We start from the raw sequence: 27,718 nt of genomic DNA, 5'->3' as shown, positions 1-27,718 counted from the left end.
GTATGTTGGACATTTTAAAACAGACAGTACCAAAGCGTTAAAACATTTACTGCTAGCAGTGCAGTCACGTAATTACGTTTGATGTCGTTTAGTACTAATTTATCAAACTGTTTTACAAAACAAAAACATGATATCGTTGGATTTGCAACTAAAAAGTCTATACAAGACATACTGTCTATCGTTATAATATGACGTTTTTAATGTTATTTACACTTAATATTTTTAAGAAGCCGACATATGAGAGAAGACTTTCAATAAAAACTTTTTATTGTATTTTTTATAATTATATAGATATTTGTGTCATTATTGCATATCTTTATTTAGACATATCACAACAAAGCGAGCTGAACTTAAACGTTTCACTTGAAAGTGCTAGTTTTATAATTATAAAATTTTCAAAAATAATATTTTGGGTTGGCTACGGTCCAAGAACAATTCTTGAAAGGGTATGTAGAGAGTTTGAAGAATTTTTTAAAAGAATTATTTACATAACCTATTCAAATTGTCTTTAATTAATTTGTACAACACATTACTGTAATAGGATAGAAATAAATTAAAAAGATTAACTCGAGGGAATTGGGATAGTATGAATGTATTATGAAAGATGCATACATTCACTCTCTTGAGGGTGTCCGTGTTACTCAATAATTTACCAGGACGAACCGCAGAGCAGGAAATATCCTCTCACACCAGTTGAATGCCTCAGCACCTGGTCTTGAATACTTCAACACCTACTTCCCCTTTCTTCTGGTATATGTTACTTTCCTTTCTCTTAAAGCGCTATCACACCTTGTGTGTAATGAATACACACATATTTTTGTAGTTAAAGAATAATATGCAGAATTAAACGATAGCTAATAGTACCTAAGTATAAGCTAAAAATACCGTCATTCAAACTTACATAGTTGGTTATTTATGGAAATGTCACTTGCTAATGATAATGTTGAAAAGATTATACTAAGTATTACCTCGTACGATATACAGTACAAAAAATACAATTTTAAGAAATGTCAGGATATCTTTTATATTAGTTATTATTTGATGTGATGAGAATTATATCTATATTTTTTTATTCAAAATTTATCATTATTGTTAAAATCCAGACACATAGGTCATGGCTATTAAATTTGAATCAAATTAATTTGAAGTTCCTCACATTTCTTAATCAAGGTATCTCAATGTACTTTAATTGTAAGTATCTAGTCCTCTAAATTTAAAGCCACGCAATTCCTAAATTCTATATATTATATCGCACCCCACAATTACCCCTAAATATTTCTCAGTGCAGTTGCCACTAATTTTCAGTTATTATTTGGCCTAGAATCGACACATGACTTACGATAATACGAGTATATATTATTTTATTTTACCACACTTTATAATAATGGGAAATAGCAGGATATACAGTGTTGTAATTATTTCAGTCCAATAGCCGCCTTATTATAGATGATAAGTTTATCTAGCACTTTAAATAATACGTTATAAATAATATTCTGGTATATATAATCTTTTTTTGGTCCAACTTCAACAACGAAAGTCTACAATTCTGAAGCATCTGAAGCTCATACTGCAGTCATATCAAATTGACTTAGGCTACTTCGTGTTAGAATTAAAGTAACTAATAATATTACTATTGGCGATCATTCAAAACACTAGCACATTTATTACACATTGCATGATAAAATATGGGCGCTTTTTTTAAATAGTTAGATATAAGAATTTAGTTTTCAAATTCCGAAGATATTCCCAAGTAATAGCCACTTCACAGGTTCAAACTAACAATTATTTGGAAGCAACCAAATTTTATAAAGATTAAACTCTTCTAATTTTATAGTTCCCCCATTTAGTTCTTAACAAAACAAACTCTCGAAAAAGGGAACTATTTATGTTTGTTGCCTTAAATGTATTACTAATCTCACAGTAAAATAAGAAAACAAAATATTCTGGTTTTAAAACTTTTCCTTTTGAAGAAGAGATCATTCAATAAATATGTTTAGTTGAAAAGTATATGAATACCGATACTTTTATACTTTAGCTTAATGATGTATATTTTTAATATTAACCAGTTACCTTATTATACTTATTTGGCATAGTAAACGTCTTATGTAACAAATATTTAAGCATATATATATATATATATATATATATATATATAATATGTCAATGTCACGATGTCAAAATATGATGCAAAGAGAAATTTTTAGTTTTTCTATATATTATGTGGGCGTTACGTCATGCTTGCCAGGCCTACTATTGACATTGTTTATATAATCTTACACGTTACAATATTAATCAACAGAATAAGCGTAACTGTACATTTGTTTTCTAAGTTACGTGAAATGTATATTAATTCAGAAATACTATGAACATACAAAACAAAATTGTTTGACGTACAGCGTGACACAAGGGAACCCGTTGGTAAAATATTCAAGGTCATGTGAATTGTTAACACATGCAACTGTTCAGAGGGAGGTTTGTGGTCGTGTGGTGTGACCTGGTGGGTTTTACAGCGAGTGTGTACTCCACGATGCTATTTCACATCTAACATGAAATATAACGTAATAATACTGCAGACGAACTGCGTAACATTGCTACATTTCTTATTATATTGCTGCATTTCTTTTTTTATAGTATATTACAAAAGTCAATGTTATCGCTGTAATATTATGTAAGGATGCGGTTTTAATTCACGTGGTATTGTTGTACAGAGGTACTTCTCGTAACTTAATTCAACTCATTCAAACTAGAGAAGGTGTTCAAAGTTTTCTGCTAATTTAATATAAAATTTATTTTTTATGACTCTATGTACAAAATTACAACAATTACAGCCGAAGACATATCTCGTTATACTATCAAAAATTGAAATAGCTTATCTGTTTTGGTATAAAAGTATTATAAGATAAAAACATACATCTTGTGTTTCATAATATTACAATGATATTATTGAAACGCGTAAAAAATGGTAATATTACATTGTGCAATAAGGTATGTTTTTAGCGTATAACTTTTGAAATATTAGTAAAAATTTTTTGGACCACAAGAAAATATAAAAAACTTTACAGTCGTCCCAAGCCTTCGTATATAGCTGCCATATAGTTTTTTCCGTCTTAAAAAAATATATTAGAAATATAATTTTGAAATTTTGCATATACATTAATTATAACAATTTGAAAAAAAAATCTTAATACAAGGCAGTATTTTCTGAAAACCTGAACAAATAAATTGATAGTATTCACAAAACACATAAAATTATAACATTAAAGTTAACAATTACATTAAAATAATAAATAAAATATTTTTATTTTAGTGCATTTTAAGGCTGTTTGTTAGTTCTATTTTAGATTATGCTAGGTAAAACACAAAATCTGTATCTTATATTGACAAAGATTCATGCAGATTTTGAGCATTCTATATTAATGTTAATCATGTTATGAGTAAAGTGAAAATATTCTTAAAATATAGGCAGACAGTTTATTTAAGGTAGTGCTTTGTTAATGCTCAACCGTTAATATTTGGAGTACAAGGAAGTAAAAGTATAGATGTGTATGGAGTCAAATATATGTCAATATTTATTTGAGAGCTTGATTTCTGTTAAATTAATGTAAATTGATTCTTTTCTCTAGACAACGTTGTTAATGACAGCTTTGGTGAACGTGATAAGCTTAAAGCGGAATTTATGGGTTAGAAGAGGAAGACTGGGATAAATAACAATTCGACAATCTTGTCTCGTTTTATTTATGCCCGTATTTAATAAAGAAGACTGTGCATAGGATATTTTTTATGAGGAAATGGCAATATAGGTTTTCTTGAAAATTATTTGTTATTAATTTTGCATTCCCTTGTAAGGGTCTAAAAAATTGCTTACAATTGACTTATTTATAATTCTCAAACTTCATTTAAGAACCTTCCTAACTTTCATTTAGTGTTTATCCTTACTATATTTACGATAGTGAGATCAAGTCATGGAACTCAACGAATAAAACATATACAATGATCTATGTGTACTTGTTTTTGAAAAATATCTTATAGCTCAATAATATAATACCATAAGTGCTTTTAATTAGTAGTTCAACACAATTTGAAAGTGTGTGTAAATCCAGGGCCAACTGTTACATCATAAAAATTAATGTATACCAGTATAGAACAAATATATTTGTGAATATTTGGTTCAGCTCTAGTACACACTCCTCTTAGTGCAGGCCTGAACTAGAGCAAAACCAAACATTAACATTAAATCAATCCTTTCCACAAAAGTTATGTATAAAATATTATTATTATGAATGAAGGAAAAACTATGAACATTTACAATTGTGTGTTCCAAATTAATTTTTTCTTCCCTATGTATGGCATTGTAACATACCTTTTACAACAGGCCTGAAAAAAAGAACATTCCAAATATTATATAACTTGAGATATTACAGCATGACATACATCACATATTTGTTTACTTTTACTAATTGACTGTATGTGACACTATATAACACTTATGCATTATATGGAATTTCAAGAAACAGATACATTAAAATCGGTTACTCTGCATACTGTTATGAAATTAACCAAGTAGTAGAATTACCATACGATGCTGTTCTTAATTCGCCCATAATTTTTATCTAATACAATCTTTTATAGTTAAATTTGTAACTATGAATTTAAAAGATTGTAGTATTAAAATATCGAATTTGAATGTAGTATACGATCAATAATAAGTAATCCAGAGTATCGTGTTATTTTCTAAGATTAAAATCAATAGTGATGTTTATAGGTGCTTAACTCTTCTGGTGTTTCATTTATTAATTAATGTTTTGGCTTAAAGCTAGTAAGTTAGCTTTTGGTATGTTTAGGAACCATTGTGGTGAGAATTTTAGCGTTTAACACCAATTCGTGGAGCCAACATTAGTTTCACATTAAATGTTCTCACATTTTGTTTATTCTGTTAGATTCTACTACACCAAAGAAAGCTCAACGATCTATAGAAAGAATTGCTAGGGAAAGAAAATGGGAGTGTTATTATTTAAATTGTTGAAGGACTATGCGATATAGGGAACTTTTTGTAGTTAAAAATATAACCATATTTAGGATTATTATTGAACATGGAAATCAGTAAGTAGGTTTAATAAAGCAGAAGTCACAAAGCTATTCGTCCAAGGCTTGTTTTATAACAAGTTTCTTATGATACATTATTATTATGAGTCCTGAAAAGCTAAGGTTTTATTACTATTCAACCCCTGGTACTTTGGTATATCATTAAAAAAATACTAACCACACAACACAAATGAGTTACAAATTTACATTGGACTTGTAACAGAAACAGATTGAAACGAAAAAATAAGCCGATGTCAACGGTTTTTTCAGGACATTGGGTTTCTTCGTGTCCTGTATACTGATAATAGTAATATCCTTTACTGCTCACTCTACGCCATCTGAATTTCTTCATTCAATCGTGGGTATTATTTTGGTACTGTAATGGTAATTGAAATTTCGATAGTAACTATTACATAATTTGTGATAAAAAGGATTATTTATGCATATTTATACGTACTAAAATGTACATGTTTCAATAACTAATTGGTGCCCTTCTCAACCAGTTAATGCGTTTTGAACCACCGTTTATACTTAGAAAAAGTTGAAACAGGAAAGTAGGGGAGCCAATACGGCGCCTAATGGTGTTTAATTTGAAACAAAATCATTTAACCAAACAATCCAGCCCAGTAATTAAATTTTCCCTTAATTCCCACACCGCAGCTTGATATGTTTTGACGTATCTAACCTTGTTTGTTGTCGTTTTACCCCCACCGGCTGGACTGTTATAACACGATTGTTTGAAAACGAGACAATAAATTGTATGTCAAAGAACATTTGACATTTACAGAAACATGGATGGAACAAAATGAAACATTAGTATCAATAGAAGAAGAAGGAAGTGTATTGAGAGAGTCATGTAGATCGCGTTTGAAAGAATTCTAGTAAATCAATATTGCATTCAAATCTTAAATTTAAATAATTTTTGGGAGGGGATTACCACAATCATAACACACGATGAAACCAAATCTCCAAATTTCAGCAACAAATAATAAATTAATTTAAAAACTGTCTCATGCAAGAACCAGATTTTATGACAAACTCCCAGAATATATTAAGTTAGAAACCAATGACGAATCATTCAAAACAAAGGTAATTTGTCTTCTAGGGCATTTGAAACAGCGTATGAAATTATACTACATAGCATTATGAGTATATAAATAATTATTTTAAACATTTAAGATTAACATGTCATAGATTTGAAATATGTTTATCTTGAATTATTTGGATATCTCCAAAGCTAAACTCATTTAAATTAAATTACATTTATTTTGTAATAGCCAAATATTAGAAGTAAACATGATAAGTTATATTAATTTTCTTATTCAATTGCTACTTATAACACAACCTAATTTGGTTAAATAACAATAAAATGTTTGCCGTATTAGTGATGTGGAAGATCCGTAATTACTTTCTAATTACATTCATATATAGAACAGGACACAATATCTATAATGTAATTGTTTAATATTTACAATAATCTTCCGTTAGAGAAGATTTTATAGTATTCAGAATATCACCTCTCGCTATCAGTTAAAATAGTTCAGGGAATTCCAAAATAAAACGATGAGCTGATTCAGTGCAGTAATGAGCAGATTTATTAATACATATCTAATTGTATTAATAAATCATTTTGTTTTATTCTTAATTTAATATTGAAATAAATCAGTCATCTTCCCAAGGGCAACTTAGATGATCTTCGATTGTTTTATTCCAAAATCAATGAAGTTTTTCCTTGGATGTGGAATAGAATATGCAGAATGTCTCAAGTCTGCATGAAATTTCTACCAAGAGTTATTGCAAATATGGAGAAACAGACAAAGACACGAGTATAATAAGAAACTATTAAGTTCTTAATAATAAGTCCTGCCCCCAAAAATTCTAGTGATGAATCCTCCAAGGAACCGATTCGGGAGACATAAGCCTATGAAGAAAGCGCTCTGCCTCAATCATCATGCAAACACTGCAATAATATATTTTTACTAAGAAAGATGATATTATTTGTGCCAGAACTGTAATTTCTAGATTAAAATTGCTATCTACGTGAGCCACATGAGAGCAATCAAGAAAAGAACTTGTAACTTTGAATAAACCCAAATATCTAAGTAATAAATTGAATGTATGTTAACCCTGTTAACTCCAACATCCGATAATATCGGATATATGAAGTATATAAGGAAGTACATTATGAAGGATATAATTGAACCAAAGTAAAGTATATTTAATTAGCTAACATATGAGTGGAGGTGTAGAACAGAGTTTAGTACTGCCGTGTAGTGGCCATTTATTTAGTCAAGTCAAGTGAGGCCAAAAGTACGCAGCACTGGAGTTAAAGTTTAAAGTTAAAAGTTCAACCCCCTGGAGAGGTAATAAAACTCATAGACGTATCAGGTATTTTTAGATCAGCTTATTCTGTAACAGCTAAAATTAAACTTTCAGAAACTGCATTTTAAGTACTTGGAATTGAGCCGTTTGATCCAGATATCATTCCAGAAGAACTTTTTGCCCCATCATTAGTAAAAAGACCAACTACTGGTTGAAGCTCGAATTGGTGAGCAACAAGATAATGCTTCTGCTGAGGAGGGTGACAATATTACAAATCCAGTTCAAACTGGGGAACCCTTAATTAGACCTGAGGATATGGATCTGACTGGAACATCAAATCAAGAACTACAACAAAAAGAATCCTTGGACTTCTTAAACCTAAGGTCAGTATTCACTAGATTTTCCCGCTTCCAAAACTTGAAATTAACCGTAAAGGAAAAAGACCTGCACGAAAATCAGAGGTGGTACCCTCTTCACCATTTAAAAATATATTGGAAGAAAAGGAAAGGGAAAAGGAAAAAAAGAAAGAAGAAAATATTGTAAGGATGGAAGAGCGGATTGAAAAGAAAAAAGAATGAAAGAAAGTGACAACAAAACCAAAAAGAAAGCTTCAAGTGTCAAAACTAAACTAAACTTCGATATTGAACAACCCAACAATCTACCAGCTCAAACCAAGAATCGGAAGAGACTGTTGAGTGTCCAGGACGTGGGCAGTTATTTAATGACGGTTGGATCCAGTGTGGAATGTTTGCTGATTGGTGGATTGAGGCCTGTTTTGCATATGAAGGAAACGGACCCTTTATCTGTGATCGTTGTTAAACATTTAGCTAGTGCGTACTATTACCCTACTACATGCGTATTTTTAGCCACGTTGGAGCTTAAGAGTACGAAAATGATACTTTTTCAAAAATATTTTGTTATAACTTAACAAACCTTAGTATAATTATTACTTAATAAATAAAGAATATTATTTAACAAATTTGGTATTTTTATATCTTTTTTACTCCAAATTACAATCCAAAATCAATTAGGTGCGTACTTTTACCCTCCCTTATCCTATAAAAGAATAAGAAATTATTTTTCTAAAATATTTATGTGCAATCGGACAAAATATACTGATTCAAAATTTTATTATTTAAATGTTAATGGTAAATTGTACATAAGGTATTATTGGTATATATAACACTTCCAGCACTATATGTTTAATTTTTACAAACAGTTAGTTTAAAATGAAATATTTTATAATAATACGTTTATTGTCTATATTTATAGTCATCCAATTTCAATTAAGAAAGTTTAAGGTAGCTAACATTACTTAATAAGTTTTCAAGGTGGGCAAGTTACATTCTCGATTTTATTAAAGGAAAACACTTTAGTTCTGCTGTAGTTCTATAGGTATTGAGTTAAGCAGTATATTAAAAACTGGAACGAATATTTATACCCATCTCATACTCAAAATTATAAATAATTAACTCTCTGACAATATAAAAAATTAAAGTACGAGAATCTACTTCAAGGTGATGTGTTTATTTAGGGTAAGTGTACACAGGGTATATCCTTGAAGCTGTACACAATATCTGCGCGCGATTATTGCTCTAAATAATTAACTTCCTCTTCTATATCAATAATGTTATTTATTTAATTGAAATTGCGTGTGTTTACTCTAGGATACCGTTAGACTCATAATGCACATTTTTTCTTTGTTCCGCATTATTTAATTCAACTCCTTCCAAAGATAGATTACCTTTCCGTGCACTACTTTCACATTTAAAACTTTTTATTCTCTCATAGCAACACGTATTACAACTCCACTGTTAACTCTGGAAACGATAAATTTAAAAGTACTATATAACTACTTAGTATTTTGTCCACACAATTGCCTTTACAACGTAATGATATATACATATGGTTATTTAACTCCTTTATGTATTCTACATAATATATTAGAAGTTTTAAAATCTAGATATGAACTATGACATTTAATCGTACTATAGGGTTCTATAACTGAATTAGTTTTGACATATATGATACTCGTACAGAAGTAATTTGGTCCATATACAAGTAGCACAACCGACCTGGATTAACTATGGACTACTGTTAGATTAAAGTGTCAGAGGACGGTGTTACATGGTCTAATTTAGGTACAGTGTCAACCCTGTATTAACTTTGTTATTTGTTTTGTTATTACTACTCGAGTAGACTTATTAATATTAGAATGTGACCGGTAGGGTACGCGGTATATACACAACACTGACTAGAGTGTTTATGTGACAGTTAAAAACAACTGTAATAATAACTTATTGATTTGCTTATTCCATAAAATGACTGAAAAACATTGGATTCACAAATAAATCCCTACCTTTTAGGCCATTATGTTAAATTACTGAACTTATTCAAACTCGTTTAACTAGTAAGGCTAATGCAATAATAATACCAATTTTTGTTTGGTAAAAACATCACAATCTATAAACGGATAAACAAGTAAAAAGCTTTAAGTTAATATTTCAAATAGTTTAAAGATTTTAATGACCAGGTGATTATTATTATTTTTTAGTTTATTGAGTATTTAAGTTGAAGAGCAAACGAATAGCTTATAGAATAAGGTGTTATTTTACATCAATTACCGAAAAATATATTTTATTTATTTTTGGATATCAGGTGTTGTATTCATTGAAATTGGATCTTTTGAAAACTAAACTTTATCTTTGAAATTATTATTTAAGAACTACTCGTACATGTGTAATATAAGTTAAATGCGGTAAACTGTGATAACAAAGGGGTTGTTTTATTTTGTATAGTCCATAAACGATAAGTAAGCAACTGTAAGTTTGTAAGCAATCATATATAAAGTATCGCCTCTTAGGAGTACTAGTAAAGCACAGTGGTACCACAGTATACAAGATGCAATCACTATTGAAAAGAAGAAGATTTTAAAACAAAGGTTTTATTGGGAACCTCTTAGGCCTGGATGTTTGTCACGGGTTATGAATTTTTTATGTACTTTGGCATTATTATTTCGCCGAGAACTGTCTACACATGAAGTTAGCATAAAATTATATTGGGTGTACTTCTATATCACTTATGATATCTCAATATATCTTATGATCATACTAAATTGTTTTATAAATTACTTATTTTGATATTTTTTACCCATAAAATTAATCCAAAAATATTCACTGACGCTTTGCCGAATTCCATGTAGTGACATGCACCATCATACAATTTAGTATTTCTTTTGTAGAAATAAAGTTTTACACTTAATTTCATGTCAAAATATCGTCCAGATATACAGAAAGATAAACAGGCGAAAATGGAATATTTCCAGCCCCACAATTAATTGGTTTAACTAACGCCCAGCCAGTTGATTAAATTCATGTTTGAAAAATCTAAATTCAGTTAATATTTTAGTCATACTTTCATTTGCAAACTGGAGGTATTAAAAATATGGGTGTACGCTACCCGGCGTGTTGCGTAACACACTTTGCTGAGGTTACATTAAAAATCTAATGCTATTACTTATTCTCTAGGATACATGTGTTACTAACTCACACTTAAAAATAACATATAATACTTTACAAATGCGAGTCTCTAGTTTCCGTTATGATTATTCATAAAAAGTCTGTTAATGCTCTACCACATTCTATGAAGTGATATTGACCATAATTTAACTAGATGTTGCTTATGTACAAGTAAAACCTTCGCGCAAAATTTCATGTCGATAATACGTTTGTTCTGGAGGTACTGTATATAGAGACAGGCACACAAACAGATAGAAATTAATTTTTTTCCATCCCACGAGTGGTAGCCTTTACTGACGCTCAGCCAATAAACTTATAAGTGGGCTGTGTAAAAAAAGGATATATTTCATTATTAAATCCGATTCTTGGTGTTTTAAGTTAAATTTATACAAAAATGAGTACTAATTACAGACTACTTATTTCAGTGCAGAGTAATTTAATGTGTTACTTTAATTTAATATTAAAATTAATTTATTATTAAGTTCCCTATAAAGTGTTTATTTTGCTTGGAAAATCATACGCAAGAAGCGTATACAGTCTCTGTCGGAAAAATAAATGCAACATATACAATCTAAATGACTATTAATTGTTAGACATCACTACTGTGTCTAAGATTTTAGTAGGTAATTCAAACAGGTAAAAGTATAATAAACTGATAAGAAAGAACAATTCTTCAACAACGGGAAATCTTTTGCCAATATTTAGATTCAACACATAATACCAATTTTTGTATCTTGAAGTAAACATATTTAACAAAATATCCGAGTCCAAAAACCCCTTACACTTTCAAAAATTTCCAAGTACTTAAAGTGATAGAAATTGCAGACACAAATTTATACACTGAGCAATTAAAAAAATACATTCGCTGTGCTTTGAAAAATATCACATACCAATTAATAAAGGTGCGTTATAAAACCAAGTAGCAGAAATATGTAATAAGCATCAATCTGTGTAAACATATTTATTTAAAACGCACTTAAGACACGTACATCATAAAATGGTTAGATAGATCCAAAAGCTTGACATAATTGTATGTAATAGAAACGGGCCCAAAACACTAAAGTGTGCCAAAGTCATCAGTTTGTTCAGGACGTGTGGTTTCCTCGTGCCCTGGGCACAGATAACAGCAATATCCGTCCTGCTCATTCTACAACGTAAGTATGTTTTTACACCAGCAATTATTTTGTTTGCAAAAGCCTATAACGTTAACATTTCCTTTTAGTGCATGTTTCTGGGCCTTTAAGTGTATAAAACATTCATTTTGTATGATATTAAAAAACTGATATATTACAAATATAATTTATCAATCAACAATATTTTATTATGTTAACGTTCTAGGTTTCGATATGTACTAAACGAGATACAGCACATTTGGAAAACGTATTAAAAAAAATGTTATGAATTCATATTTCATTCTTACAATGCTTCCTTAGTTCATAAAAATGTTGCTTTGAGCCCATCTAGTGTTAATTTTGCGATTTACGCTTTCCAATTTTACGGCTACCATTCCGTTTGCTTAAACATTAGTATTAAGAATTGTAAATACAATACAATAAGTTCATGAAGATATATATTACAAATAAAGTTGACATTAAACCAACTATCATATTATTATTCCGTGATATACATAAATTGGGCCGTTTGGTACTCATTAATAGTTTTTATCTAATTTAATACTAACAAATTAATAATATTCAAAGAATAAGGTAAATCTAGTTTTATAGAAATTTATAATTTCCGGTCAATAATTACAGTTTTAAGTATATCGGTATTGAGAAATGTCGTTATTATAACTTCTTGTCCGTAATATTGTAAATAAACGTAGCTCAGAACTAACATGAATCTTACGGCCAATAAATATCAAATTACTATACTCAAAAGTAATAAAAATAACAAAAAGATTAAGATCCAAACTGAGCTAAAAAGGTAGGAGAAATGAAATCGTGTTTTAAGATAAAATACACTATTTAATAAATTTCATCATAAAATAACAAAAACATTTGAAAAGGCTCTGATAAAAATTTACAAGGTGAGTTTTTTATAGTAATAAATTAATGGAACTCTATTTTATTCATAAAAATGAATCACTTACATTCCTAATTGCTTATCACAAGAACGGTTGGAATGTTTTACCGTAAGTAGATTCGTTTTGACCTCAATAGTTAGCAGGTTCCTAATCCTAAGCATGTGTGTGTATTTAATTGGTCGAAACAGCGAGGGGAACTAAACTAGGACACTAGAATCACCTTATTTTGTGCTATAAGGAATAGAATTTAAAAATATATCATTGTAACTAGTCTTAAAAGGACCTTTGCGCTTCATTCCGGAGTGATACAATATTCAGGATGAGTTCGATTGGGGTTAGGGACTTTTTCTGCTTAAATCAATGAGAAGATATAGCGAGCAAGGACTATGTCTCAGTTATAACACCCTGAACCAAGAGAGAGAGTCAGCTTTTTACCAGCCTCTCTAGAGTTAACACTGCCTACGCCTGTAGGCTGTAGGTCTAGCAATTGCCTTTAACATTTAGGTAACCCTATCAAACCCCATTATCTTCCACAGTAGACTTGACCTATCGATCAATTCTTGGACCAAATTATTTCTAAATGTAGTGACTACCCATGCAGGACATACGTAGAGTTTTTCAGCTAAAAATATGAAACCAACATAAAATTAACGATACAATACAGTAAAAGACGATTAAAACTGCAATATTGGACCATACATTCATTCATGAGAAGTGAATTTAAAAAAAAGTGTGATAGGGCATATTTTTTTATCCTTAAGTGTGGCAAACAGGATTTTAAGTCGGCACTAAATTACGAATAATTGTTATTATTTTAATGTGAACCTTCTTATTGTAATTGTTTCTTGTTTGATGAACAAATTAAAAAAATGTCTTTCAGGTTGATCGGAAAGATCCGTTTGTTATTGTTTTTGACGTCGTAAATATTGTAAACGACAGAACCACTTGATGCATGCATGCACTTTAAATTAGTACAAGAGGAAAAACTGATTTCAGTGAATCCAGTTATAAGGCATAAGAACTATGATTAGAAGAAGTATTTATATTATTGCAATTATATCAATGCGGAAAGCTAGTTTTATGTATAACACAACAACATTAACTCTTTATATCGATTTGGTCTTGTGTGAAGAAAAGAAATGATTTAATGAAAAAGGGGACATTAAAATATATATTTCTGTGTAATAAGAAGTTTTGAAAATACATTTATATGCTGACTAGGCATGTTAATTTTATTTCCCTAAATATGATGTCGATAAATAAATATTAGATAAGGAAGGCAAAGTCCAGGATAAGGAAGATGGTCCGTATATCATACCAGGGCTTGCACCTGATATGTTATTCATGAATCGACTACCTGGATCCTCGGGTATTGGAACATCCGATTTATACATGAATTTTGTATTTCCTGCATAATGTTCTTAAACATCCATGCGTAGCTTCAAAATGTTACAAACATTTTAAAGTAAATAAAGTTAATTAACTTGTCAGTACAATTAGTTCATTGGAAATAGAACTATGGGGTTCTGACGTTTACATAAGCCCCTTCAGTTTAAATGCCTAGTAATGGGATGGATGTGATTTAAAAAACCCTTAGTGGAAAAAGATTTTAGTGGAATATCGATAAATAGGAATATAATTGTTTACTGATTACGTGTGGAACTGTGGGGCTACAAATGTTGCAGTATTAATTGCTTTATTAATAAATCAATACAACTGCGTATTGGAGTACCAAACAAAACATAACATGCATTATCTCACAGACGGACATTCAGTTTTTTTATTTTCAGCCCAAATATCAGTAGATATCTTTCATGGACCAAGAGAAAACTACATAACTAGTTTAAAGCCCTTAGAATCTTTCATCAAGAATTATCACAAAAAAGGCATACGGACTGTCCATTAACATTTTGACCAATAAATCAATACTGATATTTCATTGACCAAGATCCTATGTAGCACGTTCTAAGTCTCTTGGACCTTAACAATATTTATCGCATATAATTGACGGAGACAGATACATGATTTAACGAAGGGCGGTTGGGTTCTTAATAACCAGTCTTGATAAGAACTAATAAGCTTAGCTCATTTTCAGAAGTCTACGGCTCATTCACTTATCACATACTATTACAAATAATCGTCATACTCAATATGGGAAAGCGGGTTCCCACTCTGTTAAAGGTGTCGTAATCAGAGTCTCAATAAAGAAAGCGCTAGTTATGTTCTTCCCGGACTGGTGCTTTATCGTTCCGTTCGTGGTGTACACCTCGTACAGTAGCGACTATTCCTAGTTATTGTTTGATAACTTTCTGAAAACATCACAGTTTTACGGGAATAGCGGGATGCGTAACACTAAAAGGATGCATTATAATGAGTATTCTTAAAATGTGTTTACGAACATTATGGACGGAAAGTACTAATTTATTTGCCGATAGTGACATATTGCATGCGTATGGCAAATATTAAGTAAATGTAAAAACATTTTGTTTTATTTTTCTGCAAATTCCCAGTTTTGAAAAATCAACGTATCAATATAAACGTACTTTTTAATAACAAGTAATTTAATTGTTATTTTTTTTTTTTAATCAGAGTTTTCTTTAAATTGAAAGTTTTACTGGTGTAACTTAACAGACAATTGAACATTTTATTCTTTACAGGCACTAATGTTTTCATTTGTGTATCAACAGTTTTATCTAATAGTTTTTTGAGATAGTCATACTATCTAGCACTACAACTCGTTCTTGTTATCATCCCCTTAACCCCTATCTGTATAAATCCTGTTTGTAAAAGAATCGCGTTATAGCTCTAGTTCTAAAAGTAATAATAATAGTGCTTATATAAAGTTACTAATTTATTGTTAAATTGTATTTAGTTCGTTGTATTTTAATCTAATACCATGCTTTATCTCAATGTAAAGCAAAGTATAAATTGAATTCCTCATTATTTATTGTGTAACATACATAAACAATATTATTTTCAAAACTCACCCAGTTATTAAAGCTATTGTAAACAGAAGCATTTTAATGTGTCTAATTTTTAAATGAGAACAGCAGTGTGTAACTTAAACCATTTCAAGTCTTTATGTAATCAATTATTGTTAAATATTAGAGGTTTCATGGTAAATAAAATGACGATGCTTTGGTCGGGACAGGTAAGCGGATTTTGCTAATCGGGTTTCTGCCACAGCTAAACACTGCAACACAGTCACTGAATCGTTCCGGTAACCGCATCAGCAAACTCGCATCACAGACTAAGCGTGTAAACTGTAAACATTTTAGTTGTTCACTTTACTTTGACAACACCAACCAGCGTTGGTGTAGTATTGACATGGTTCACTTTTTTAAACGTGAAATACATGTTTTTAAAGAGGTTTGAGCTTTTATTTTCCGTAACAAAGCACTCAGGATTACACAAAACTCATATAAGTATATTTCATTGGCGTTGAAAAATATTAATTTAGTGATATTGTCTAGTGTTTTAAAATTGTATTGACCTCTTCAGTGCTAGAGGCTCATGTAGACTGTGAGGGGCACCTAGATAGTGTCAAGAAGCGTGAGTCTAAGTGTTATACAGCATAGTCAACTAACTATACTATGTATGGCTAAAGTAAAACAAATTTAGCCTATTCCATATAACAAACGTTCCATTATAGGTACTAATAGAAACATCAATAAAACAGATTTTTAAGCGCAGAGATTACTCGGCGTAACTAATAATTAACTTAACAACGTTAATTTGTTTGGCTTGTTATTACGCACAACTTTGTCCATTTAATCTATCCTGTCTCTCTTTCATAGTTTCCAAGATCTAGTCATTGTGGATTGGATTTGGAACACTATATTAAAAAGTGTCAGGATAAAAAATGAGGCATACAGGTTTTATACCTAATAAGAACTATCAAACCCCAATTTGCTTAAGTATTACTTTTAAGCAAATACTTTAGCAAGTAATATTAATTGGTCATGAATTATACAGTCTATAATTTTAAAGTATTTTAAGCAAATACTTTAGCAAGTAATAATAATATTGATCAAGTAATGATACAGTCTATAACAACAACTAATAGTGTTCAATTAATTATTGAATAATGGATCAAAACCAATGTTACCATCGCTTGTTAGACATCTTCAATTCAACGGTCAGTCGACCTTGCAGTCAATTAGTTTTGTAAATTAACTGCTAATAAATTTCAACTTCAAAGAACAACATTCTTTACAGAATATATTCTAATTTGATACTACTTGCAAAGAGCTTGAAAACCTTTCTCTCATTTATGGGTCTATGATTAATACTAGATGGTACCGCGACGGGAATTTTCATAAGGAAAGGAAGTATAATGAGGTCCCTTTAGGGTATAACTACTTTAATTAAATTAAGTAAATTTGGTTTAAAATTTTCGGTAAAAAGGTATAGAGCGTGATTTCTTGAGAGGTTTTTAGTCTTTCGGAGAGTATATTAATTGTGGCACTCCCCTAGCACAGTATACGATTCCAGCAGTTCCACACAACATTTAAAGAAACCGCGAAGGTATTATCGAGACATTTACGTTCCTTTCAAAAATACCAATGATGGGGGAATAGATCCCTGGTTAGCACAAGACAAGCAATAAGAAATAGTTGAAGTCTTATGTTGTTTATACCGGATTATTCGTGCAATGTAAAACTACACGGGTGTGTATAATCTGTACGTATACATAAGATATAGATATTTTATAGTATAGAAGATCAGTTTCCAACAAGAATACGGATGGGGAACAAAGTTAATAATTTTTAAGTTCGGCAAAATTTCTCATCTTCTTGTGTTTTCAGTTATTAACTGACATAAATATTAAAGCCACATATATGGGAATTCAAAACAGGAGGTTACTGGGCTTATGATGGTTTCGAGTTTTTCAAAGCATTAAACTTTTTATCTCCCTTGGAATTTTCTTGGCATAGATCCCAATAAACAATATTTTTGACTCTACAGATATAGGAAATGAGCTGATAATAACCGTACCAGTTTATACTAAGCTGTGCATATTTCTCATGAGCTGAATGCGTGCATTATATATTTTTATGTCTATTTAATGTCTTTAAAGTCTTATAATGACAAATATAGTATATCTCGGTGAACGAAAAATTTAAATTCACTTACTAAGGTAATATATCCTCTCTGTTTACAAAGTTCCTGAATAAATTTCTTAAACTTTTTCGCAACATCTGCGTTCCACATTTCTCACACCTGAATAATTACTAACGCAAGGCAAATGTTTTTCACTGTAAACTTCTAAAACACACAGTCGGTTTGCAATGTCTGTAATGTATTTTTAACGTAAGTTGGAATACGTTGCAAAAACTGTTCTGTGCGTGTTTTTTTAATGCAAATACTGTGTGGGAGGGATATGTTTATAAAATATTTAACATATAATATAGTAATGAAGTTTAAATATTGGCTTTGCACTCTAATAGTTTTGTGTTTTAATACAATTGTAATATTTTTAATCTTATATGATTGTACTCATTTGTTTACAAATAATTATAGGGTGCTATTATCTCATTGCAATTATGGTTCACCATAACACAAATGTAAAACTGTACAATATCGCTCAGCCACATCTCATTAAGTGACATGTACAACAATCGAAATTATTTTTAGCTGTATAGAAATGAAGCTTTAAAAAACATTCAAGTCTATAGGTCAGTTTGTATCAGTGATAAATTAAACTTTTCCTGTACCACAAGTGTTAGTCTTTGCTTATGCTCGTTTAATTAAATTATTTGTCGTTTTTAGTCACAATGAATTAAGCCATATTATAATTATAACGAATTTAATGTAAAATGTGTTTACTGTAAAAGTACATTTAAGTAAAAGAAAAATCAAAATAAATGTAACAAACTATAGTGTATTTACAGTAAATAATTAGATTAATAAACTATATGTACATGTATATGTATTTGCTGCCATGTAATACACAATATTTATTATACAATTGTTATGTAGAATATGAAATAAGTAAAGAATTCGTATATTAAACAAGTATTTTAATAATAAACTTAATTAATTCAATGTTTTGAAACATGTACTTATAAATACGGTTTATTATCAACACAATAATAATTGTATTTAAAAAATATGTAAAACATCCTAAACCCAATTCTATGTCTCAGGTATTAAGGACAGTTTAATACAGTAAACTGCTTCCATTACTGAGCCTTGCTGTGAAGTCATTAGTGAGCCTCTAAGAAAACGATTTACGGAGCGGATTGGAGATTTTATGATCCAGAGCTGCATCATAACTTTAAAAATAGAAATATAGTAATACGTTTGTTGAGGGTTTTTACTTCCTACTCCATTGTGAAACATTGTAATGTTTTCATTATTACAGCTAATGTCTCTGATCAGTAAAATTCAGTAATAATAACGGTAAACCTTTTTAGTACACACTGATAGTCAAAATGTAGAAAATGCTATAGTGACGTACAAAATACCATGATATCTACACAGTCTTAATCCTTTTCAAGTGTAGATCCTAGCGAGTCTTGAACAGTTTACTGTATCTCTGTCTGGATTTTACAAATCCGTATATTTATAAATGTTTATAAAACACACTTGTTGGCCCTTTCTGTTATTCTTGTAATTCTTGATCATACAATGTGTCAACTGAATTTGTTGATTACATTTTGTTATGTAGAAGTATTTTCATATATCCAAACCTCTATAACACATAATTATAGTTGGACTACTTTCCCGTTACCAGAGTCTCTAACAAGAAATTTGAAAGAAATAAAACTAGTTTGTATAATTGAATATAAAAATATTCGAATTAATAAAAACACTTAACAACTGCATCCCATGACTGTGTATTTACTTAATCGCCACATAACTCTTTTTAAAAGGGTTTCTGTTTTGACAGTTTTGATTGGTGGGTGTACTTCAGAGTTCCATCCACTTTCATCATAATGGAAATATATCTTTATAGAATAACATTTATAAATTATATTTGTTTATTTACACAGTTTTGTAAGAGTTACTGCGTAAAGGTTAACTAGTTATCAACTATTTGAAAGCTATGCTTTTAATGCAAGTGATATACAGACTGTTTGTTTTTTTTAAATTGTTTGAAAGTATATAGTAAAACAGAAGTCCTCTAACTCATATTAAGTTAACACCTTCACATTAATAAAAGAAAATTTGCGATAACTATTGGTAGGAAAATGCATAGAAAAAATAATCCTTTTGAAATACGTTTCTGATAAATCAAACGATTTATTTAGATTTCTGAAATATTATTGCATTGTAAATGTGAATTTAATATTAAGTATTACAATGGCTGTGAATTAAACATTAAATTACTTCGATAGTAATACAAATAAATTCTTTTCATCTTGTAGTCCATATATTATTAAAAACACAGGATATTTATTAAGTACAGTATTGAGAAGAACTGCCACTTTATAGAACAACAACGTTCATTATAATTAACTTGTGAGATTAAAATCGATTGGAATATTGAGTACACAGACATATTATATGAGCTGCTCACACCATCATTTCCAGCCATAAAATAAATCTAGAAATATTAAAAATAATAATCTAACACAACTTCTCAATATTATGTTTGCAACGAGTTACAATCCTGAATATTGTAAATGAAATAAAACACTGTTATTATATGGTCGCTTTTTTCGCTCTTTATACTATTAATGTATTTATCACAAAAATATATTTTCCATCTATTTTCACACAAATATTTTCTAAGTTACTGAATCATTCAACCCGCTATAGATCACGTACTTAACACTTGTGTAAGGTGCTTGTTGCCTCTTGCGCTATGTAGGTTAAATTAGTTTTTGTCCGTTTGCGATAATTGGCACAGTTTAAAATTCATTCTGACTGTAAAAACAAAGTCCCTTTCAAATAAAAGTTTGAATTGCCTGTTATAATCAGTATTAGTGTTAATTTATTGCTGTTGTAACTCAACTTAACATATGTACATAACACATAAAGAGGCCAGCTGGAATGAGGCTATCAGATCGACAAACAGTAATAGCGGGCATGTAGAAATTATGAACAGTATATATGATCAATATTTCACAGCGAGGCATGTCCCGTACAAAATTTAAGACATGTTAACAAATCACTGATTGCAATATATTTTAGTTAATACAACTATACATTCATTTTTCCATTAAAGACTAGTCTAAATTACGGTTCAACAATTAAACTGATCTGAGAGCTGGAATAAACACAGTGGTTCAGGAAAACTCTATTTTCATTGCCATGAGAGAGAACCGGCTGTCGATACGGATCAGTAAACCGAGAGCGGTGAAGACTACAATGAAATGTAGATTTGTGGTATGTTTATATACGGTCATTTTGAAAATAAAAAGCCATATACTCAAATCTTTAGCTCTATAACCGCAACTGGTACTTAAAATATAATCCTGGAATTCAGGTGTAACATTTAAAGTCTTTTAATTAGATGCTTGATTTTTAAAGATTAATTTAATTATTGTTTCAACTGCTCATGTAATTGACAATCATGATAAAGTCTGGTAAGGATTAATACTGACGATGGCAGGTTTGAAAGGATAGTAAGATTTTGGACATTTGCCATCGTTATACGTTACAAAAAATGTACAATGCTGTTTCAAAGATTTAAATCTGCCCTCAATTGAGATAAAATCCCTAAGACATTAAAATATTACAAATGTCTGGTATAACTTTTTTAACATTTAACGATGCAAATGTCCAAAATCCTATTATCCTTTCAGCTGATGTTGCTCATCAAATTGAAAATCAAAATGTTTGACATAAATGCGTTTTAATAGTTAAAAAGTTATACCATATATATATATATATATATATATATATATATATATATATATATATATTACATATATATATATAAATGTTTGCCATTTTAGTCATATTGTTAGCATATTTCAGAAATGTATAGAAATATTTGTTTATTTTAAAACACTTTCTATATTTTATGTTGTAACAATTAATTTTAGGAAAGGGATTTCTTTAATTTAATATTTCCATGAGCTATTGGTTTAATAACGATGAACCAATAGCTTTTCAGATTTACTTTGTTATAACTATAAAGGTACTGATCTAACAATGTCAATATGGGTATTTTAATTAGTTTTAATAGCTTGCAGATGCATGTACAGTAGATGTTTGCGAACTGTCATGTGCCAATATTTATTTATAAGGAAGAAGAGGTTACGTTTCACATAAACAACATAACAACAACATAAAACGATCATACTGAATCAGTTTCCAGTAAAAAGACTTTAATTAATATGATAGGACAGTATATTAAGATTAAATTAATTATTTCTGAAAATTATTTTCTTGTACAACGTAAAACCAAGGTTAATAATTACATTACCTATAATATAAACTTTTAATATGTATTGAACAAGATTTATGAACACATTTTTAACAGAATATTTAGTATTTTTTATGTCAAAAATTTTTGGTGATGTATAACTAAAAAAGAATTATGTTGTTCATTGATTAATTTGAGTATAAAAAACACTAATAAACATACAAATTAAAATTATGATATGATTACATTTTACACAGATATTAATTTTATAATTAGAAATAGCGAATAAGAGTTTTTCGAAGCTAACCGTAAATTAACACGACCATGTCTAGTGGTCCACGTCTACAAATTAACAGAGTTGTATAGAGTATCAACAGTTATTATATAACAGAACCGCTAGAGACCTACAACAAGCAGCTGTTTTAATTATAGATGCTGTTATCAGATAATTTTAATATTACGTTGTTATTCTGAGACAATTACATTTATTGGCTAAAAGTTAGCAAAGCCAATAGCAAAGGGTTGAAAATATTTAATTTCTATCTGTCTGCCTATGTGTCAATATTTCCACATGATATCACGAGCTGACCTTAAACTCATCTTGAAATTGTGCATGAAGCTTAATTTCTGTATGAGGAACGCTGGAATCATACTGATAGTGCATGTTACTCCATGCGAGTTGGCTGAGCGTTAATGAATATTTTACAGTGGTATTGTAGGTAAAAATATCATCTCTAGATTTGAAGTTATGTATAACTTAATTTCTACTTAGACAGTAATAAACTGATGGTTTATGTCTAACCGTAGAATTTGGTTGAGTGTCCTTGAAATGTAAGTAGGCTGAGACAATTTCTCTTTTGTTTCTTTGAGGATGAAAACAGTTCTTTTCCGCATTATTTTAGGTCGTTCTATCTGTTAATAATGAAATGAAGTTCTTGAAATTGTGCATTGAACCTTAGCGAAGCCTGTTACGTGACACGTTATGCGGCGTATTCCGACCTTGTATTGGTAAGGATTATTAAATGGATAGTTTACTTAAAGCTTTTAATGGCTAGTCATCATAAAGCTGAATCTGGAAACGTTGTGGCATGGGGTTGTACGGTGAATACTATGTTATTGTTATAATATGCTGTTTTACAAGATATTTACTGCAAAACGATTTTTAGAAACCCAAATTAAAAGGTAGATCTTGAAAAAAGACTCATAATTGTATATACAACACTTCAATCGTATCGTAAAAATTTTGATAAGTTTAAAGGTTTTAACTTAAGAGCAAAATATAGCTGTTTTTGTAAATATAAAGTTTTTGAGTATGATATTTTCGTTAGGATAAGATTTATGAACACTATCTGAAATTGTTGGTGGAGAGTTCAAGGACATTGTATAAGAATTATTTATTATACTCGATCTTTGTTGACAATTTTTAACAATTCATTAATGTAATATTGTATATATTAATAAAAATTATAGATCAAAGGGATTGGGATATTATTAAGATCACATCCGTGCATACAGATACTCTGTTGAGGATGTCCGTGTCATTCAATAATTAACCAGAACGAACTGAAGACCAGGAAATATCTTCTCACGCCAGTTGAATGCCTCAGCAGTTTACTAGGCCATGAATACTACAGCATCTACTCCTCTGTGTATTTCTGGTCTAACCTCACTTTCATTCTCTTGAAGCTTATCACGCCTTGTACTTAATGAAGATAACCTTGATTATTTTTGAAAATAATGTGTAAAATCAAACAATAAAAACTAAGAATATTTATTTAATACTAAGATATAGGTATACTAATATAATATTTATGAAAACCAACTTAGTTGCCAAATGTAAAGGAATTGATGGGACTATTTCTTACCAAACTTTGCCATGAGGGGAATATTTAACGATGGGACATTATGTGCCATAATTAATATACTCTCCGAAAGACTAATACGAACTGATAACATTCTATATCGTGATTTTGCTTAGTTTCTAATTTACATAAAATAATAAACCTCCAAAATAAATTCAAATTGGAGAAATTTAATTACGTATTTTAAACTAGCTATATTTTAATTTGATATGGATGTAAAAACGTACAACAAGGTCAAGACATCGGCTTCGTGAGATTATGATAGAATATATTTTTAATATTAATGAGCGATTCATTACCCATACGTAGTAAGATCTTCCAGTTAAGCAGTTGCGTTGATGTTCACAAAACGTTTATAAACATCCCCGTTATACCCTATATTTCTTAGATAGTCACCATTTTTGAGAGCCTTTTTCAAATTATTTTTGAGGCTGTTAGTTTTCCAAATTATGGTTATTAGATTAAACACATTAGCACAATGTAAGAGATTTAATTTTAAACATTTCACACTACTATGTATAATAATTTTTTTCATACATAATAAATAGTTTTAGTTATAAGAAACTATTCAAAAAGTTAGTTAACTTCATTATTGATGTTATTATAAGGTAGGAACATACCACACAGATAAGATTCCATGCAAAATTTCAAGTGCTTGTATATAGCTTACTTCTTTCATTAGATTTTCTGCGATATACAGACAAGCATACAGAAAAGAAAGTTTGAGTTTTTTGGGAGACAAAAGAGAAATTTTGATAGCTCACTGAGTGATATTTTTAAATGATACTCAGCCGAATAATATGCCCCAACTTAGAAATAAAAATTGTCTATTTAGAAACGAATGTTTCGTAACAGTTGATACGAGTATGTAGACTAGGCTATATTAATATATATATATATATATATATATATATATATATATATATATATATATATTACCATGTAATATGTAAATATCAAATTATTCTACTCCGTTTGTTTGAAAACTTATTTATTCAGTCATTATTTTTTTGCCACCGTTGATACACATAGGGCCAGTATTAAATTTTTTTCTTTTTTGGTGTAATTAGTCAAACCCCATCAGTTAGTAGGTTAATTACACCAACTTGTTGGTATATAGACGGGTTATATAATGGGGCACGTACCTCCATGGAATATGACTATACGTTAAGAGCGCCTATAGCTGAGTGTAGTGTCTTGAGAATTTATCTTTAAAATAGAAATTTCATGCAATTTGGGAGGCTATCACTGAATTTTTTGGCCTAATGTGTTTATTTTCCCTGGATATCTTAAGAAGTTATTTAGCTGAAATTTGATATATATATATATATATATATATATATATATATATATATAATTTGGCTAACTATATCATGTCTATATACTTGATATCAATTCTATATCAAGTACATATATAAACTTCAACGAAGCCTGTTACACGAACGTGGTCTGTTGTTTTTCTACCTTATTAGTTTTTGGTTTAAATCAACGAGGTTGTTGCATTATAGTGGTATTTAGTGTCTTTCGTGTAATTTTAATGTTACAGCTCGCAATATTTGGATACATATATGTTTCGTCAATCAAAAGAACCTTGAGTATTTGGGGATTAAACCTTGTTAAAGGAAATCAAAATTTAAAACTCCCTCTTTCTAGTGTACGCGTATGAGGTAAGAAAATATAAGTATTTTCATTGGTTTTTGAAATTTACAATTCGTTGGACGACAAAAAACTACTACAAACAAAATACTAAAATACAAATAAATACGTATCTGTATTTATTAAAGCAAATTTAATACAAGAAAGAAGCCGGCTGTAAGTAAGTTGATTTCCAGCGCATGAATGTAGGAGAGCCTCCCATTGTAAAATCTCCATATTATCTTCCGGGTCATATTTTAAATACAAATAAATACGTATCTGTATTTATTAAAGCAAATTTATACAAGAAAGAAGCCGGCTGTAAGTAAGTTGATTTCCAGGTGTTGAATATTGCATGAATGTAGGAGAGCCTCCCATTGTAAAATCTCCATATTATCTTCCGGGTCATATTTTAAATACAAATAAATACGTATCTGTATTTATTAAAGCAAATTTAATACAAGAAAGAAGCCGGCTGTAAGTAAGTTGATTTCCAGGTGTTGAATATTGCATGAATGTAGGAGAGCCTCCCATTGTAAAATCTCCATATTATCTTCCGGGTTATATTTTCACAGTCGCTTTTCAAATCTAAACGTCCTGTATTTTCGTGAGTAAAGATACGCTCCACTGAGTGTATATTAAACTATAAAAAGTCACTCTATATTTAATTTCTTCCCTAACAATTATTTTTGTTACACCAAGCGGCGAACTGTTATATCTAGAAACGAGAAAATTTATTTACCTTTAAATAAAAAAGGTTAAAATAATGAGGCATTATCCGAACTAAATAACTCATGCATTTAAAACCTTTAATATAGCTATGTAAAAAGTCAGGTATTCATCAGTTTTATAATGTAGACCTTTGCTTTGTGAAGAATCTGTGATGGCAAACATTTTGATTTTTAAAACCCGGTTAAGGAGGTTACATTTACATTTATCTTAATAAAATGTACGTTTCCGGACAACTCACCGAACCAAGGTTTGCTGATTGTTCGCTTCTTGTGATGACCACTTAATCCCGAAATATCCTATAAGGTAAGGACGGATTGTACAGGAAGAGTTTCTTAACTTTTAGAGACATTTTCTTAGAGTTTCTTAACTGTAAGAGAGACATTAACTCAGTCTTAAGTCAGCATAGAATAATTCTCTATAATGCAGCAAATTGGAGTTAGACATCCATTCAGTGACGTTATTCAGTGAAGCATTGATTGCTATTGAGGATAACTGCATTAATATGACCAACTTAAAGTTTAAAGTTTACACATCTACACAATCTTAAGTAAATTTATCTATATCGATATACATTTTCAGTATTTTCCTACTACCGATGAAAAGCAAAATAATATTACTTAATAAGTTGGTCAATGCCGTTGCGTCCTGCATTTTATATACAAGACTCACTATTATTACTATTAGAAATATATTACAGGGTAACAAGTTTCATATATAGTGTATATGTGGGCTGGGAACTGAAGTTTTGGAACTGATGACACTTTGGTATGGGTAGCTTGTTCCTGCGATCAATAGTACAATATGTCAAGTCTAATCTATATAAACTATGACATAAGAACGTAATAATCTGTGTAACCTACTGCATTGTATACATGATCTGGGAGTGTGACCAGGGCCCAAGTTATCTGAATTGTTTAGTAGTAGCACATATCATTTGATCTATGGTTCAATCGGTCAAGTCCCATCTGTATAAACTTCACTATGATCAAAGCAGTAGATTATATAAACTATGTAACGATACTTTATGTATGTATATTAGAACTGGAACCGTGTCCGTCAGTATGTAGTATGAGTAGGTGAGTATGGTGAATGTCTGAGTAGAAGTATAGATGGGGTATTCATGATATCGATGTTGTCCAGTCCAAGTCCAACCCACATAAGCTATGCTAATGCACATCGTAAAATGTGGAACATTATTATTTCTCATAGCGAATTAAAA

The sequence above is a fragment of the Homalodisca vitripennis genome, chromosome 3 (assembly GCF_021130785.1).
Source record: "Homalodisca vitripennis isolate AUS2020 chromosome 3, UT_GWSS_2.1, whole genome shotgun sequence".
NCBI classification, from domain to species: domain Eukaryota; kingdom Metazoa; phylum Arthropoda; class Insecta; order Hemiptera; family Cicadellidae; genus Homalodisca; species Homalodisca vitripennis.
The sequence above is the reverse complement of the archived record's forward strand: the minus strand, read 5'-3'. Positions refer to the sequence as shown.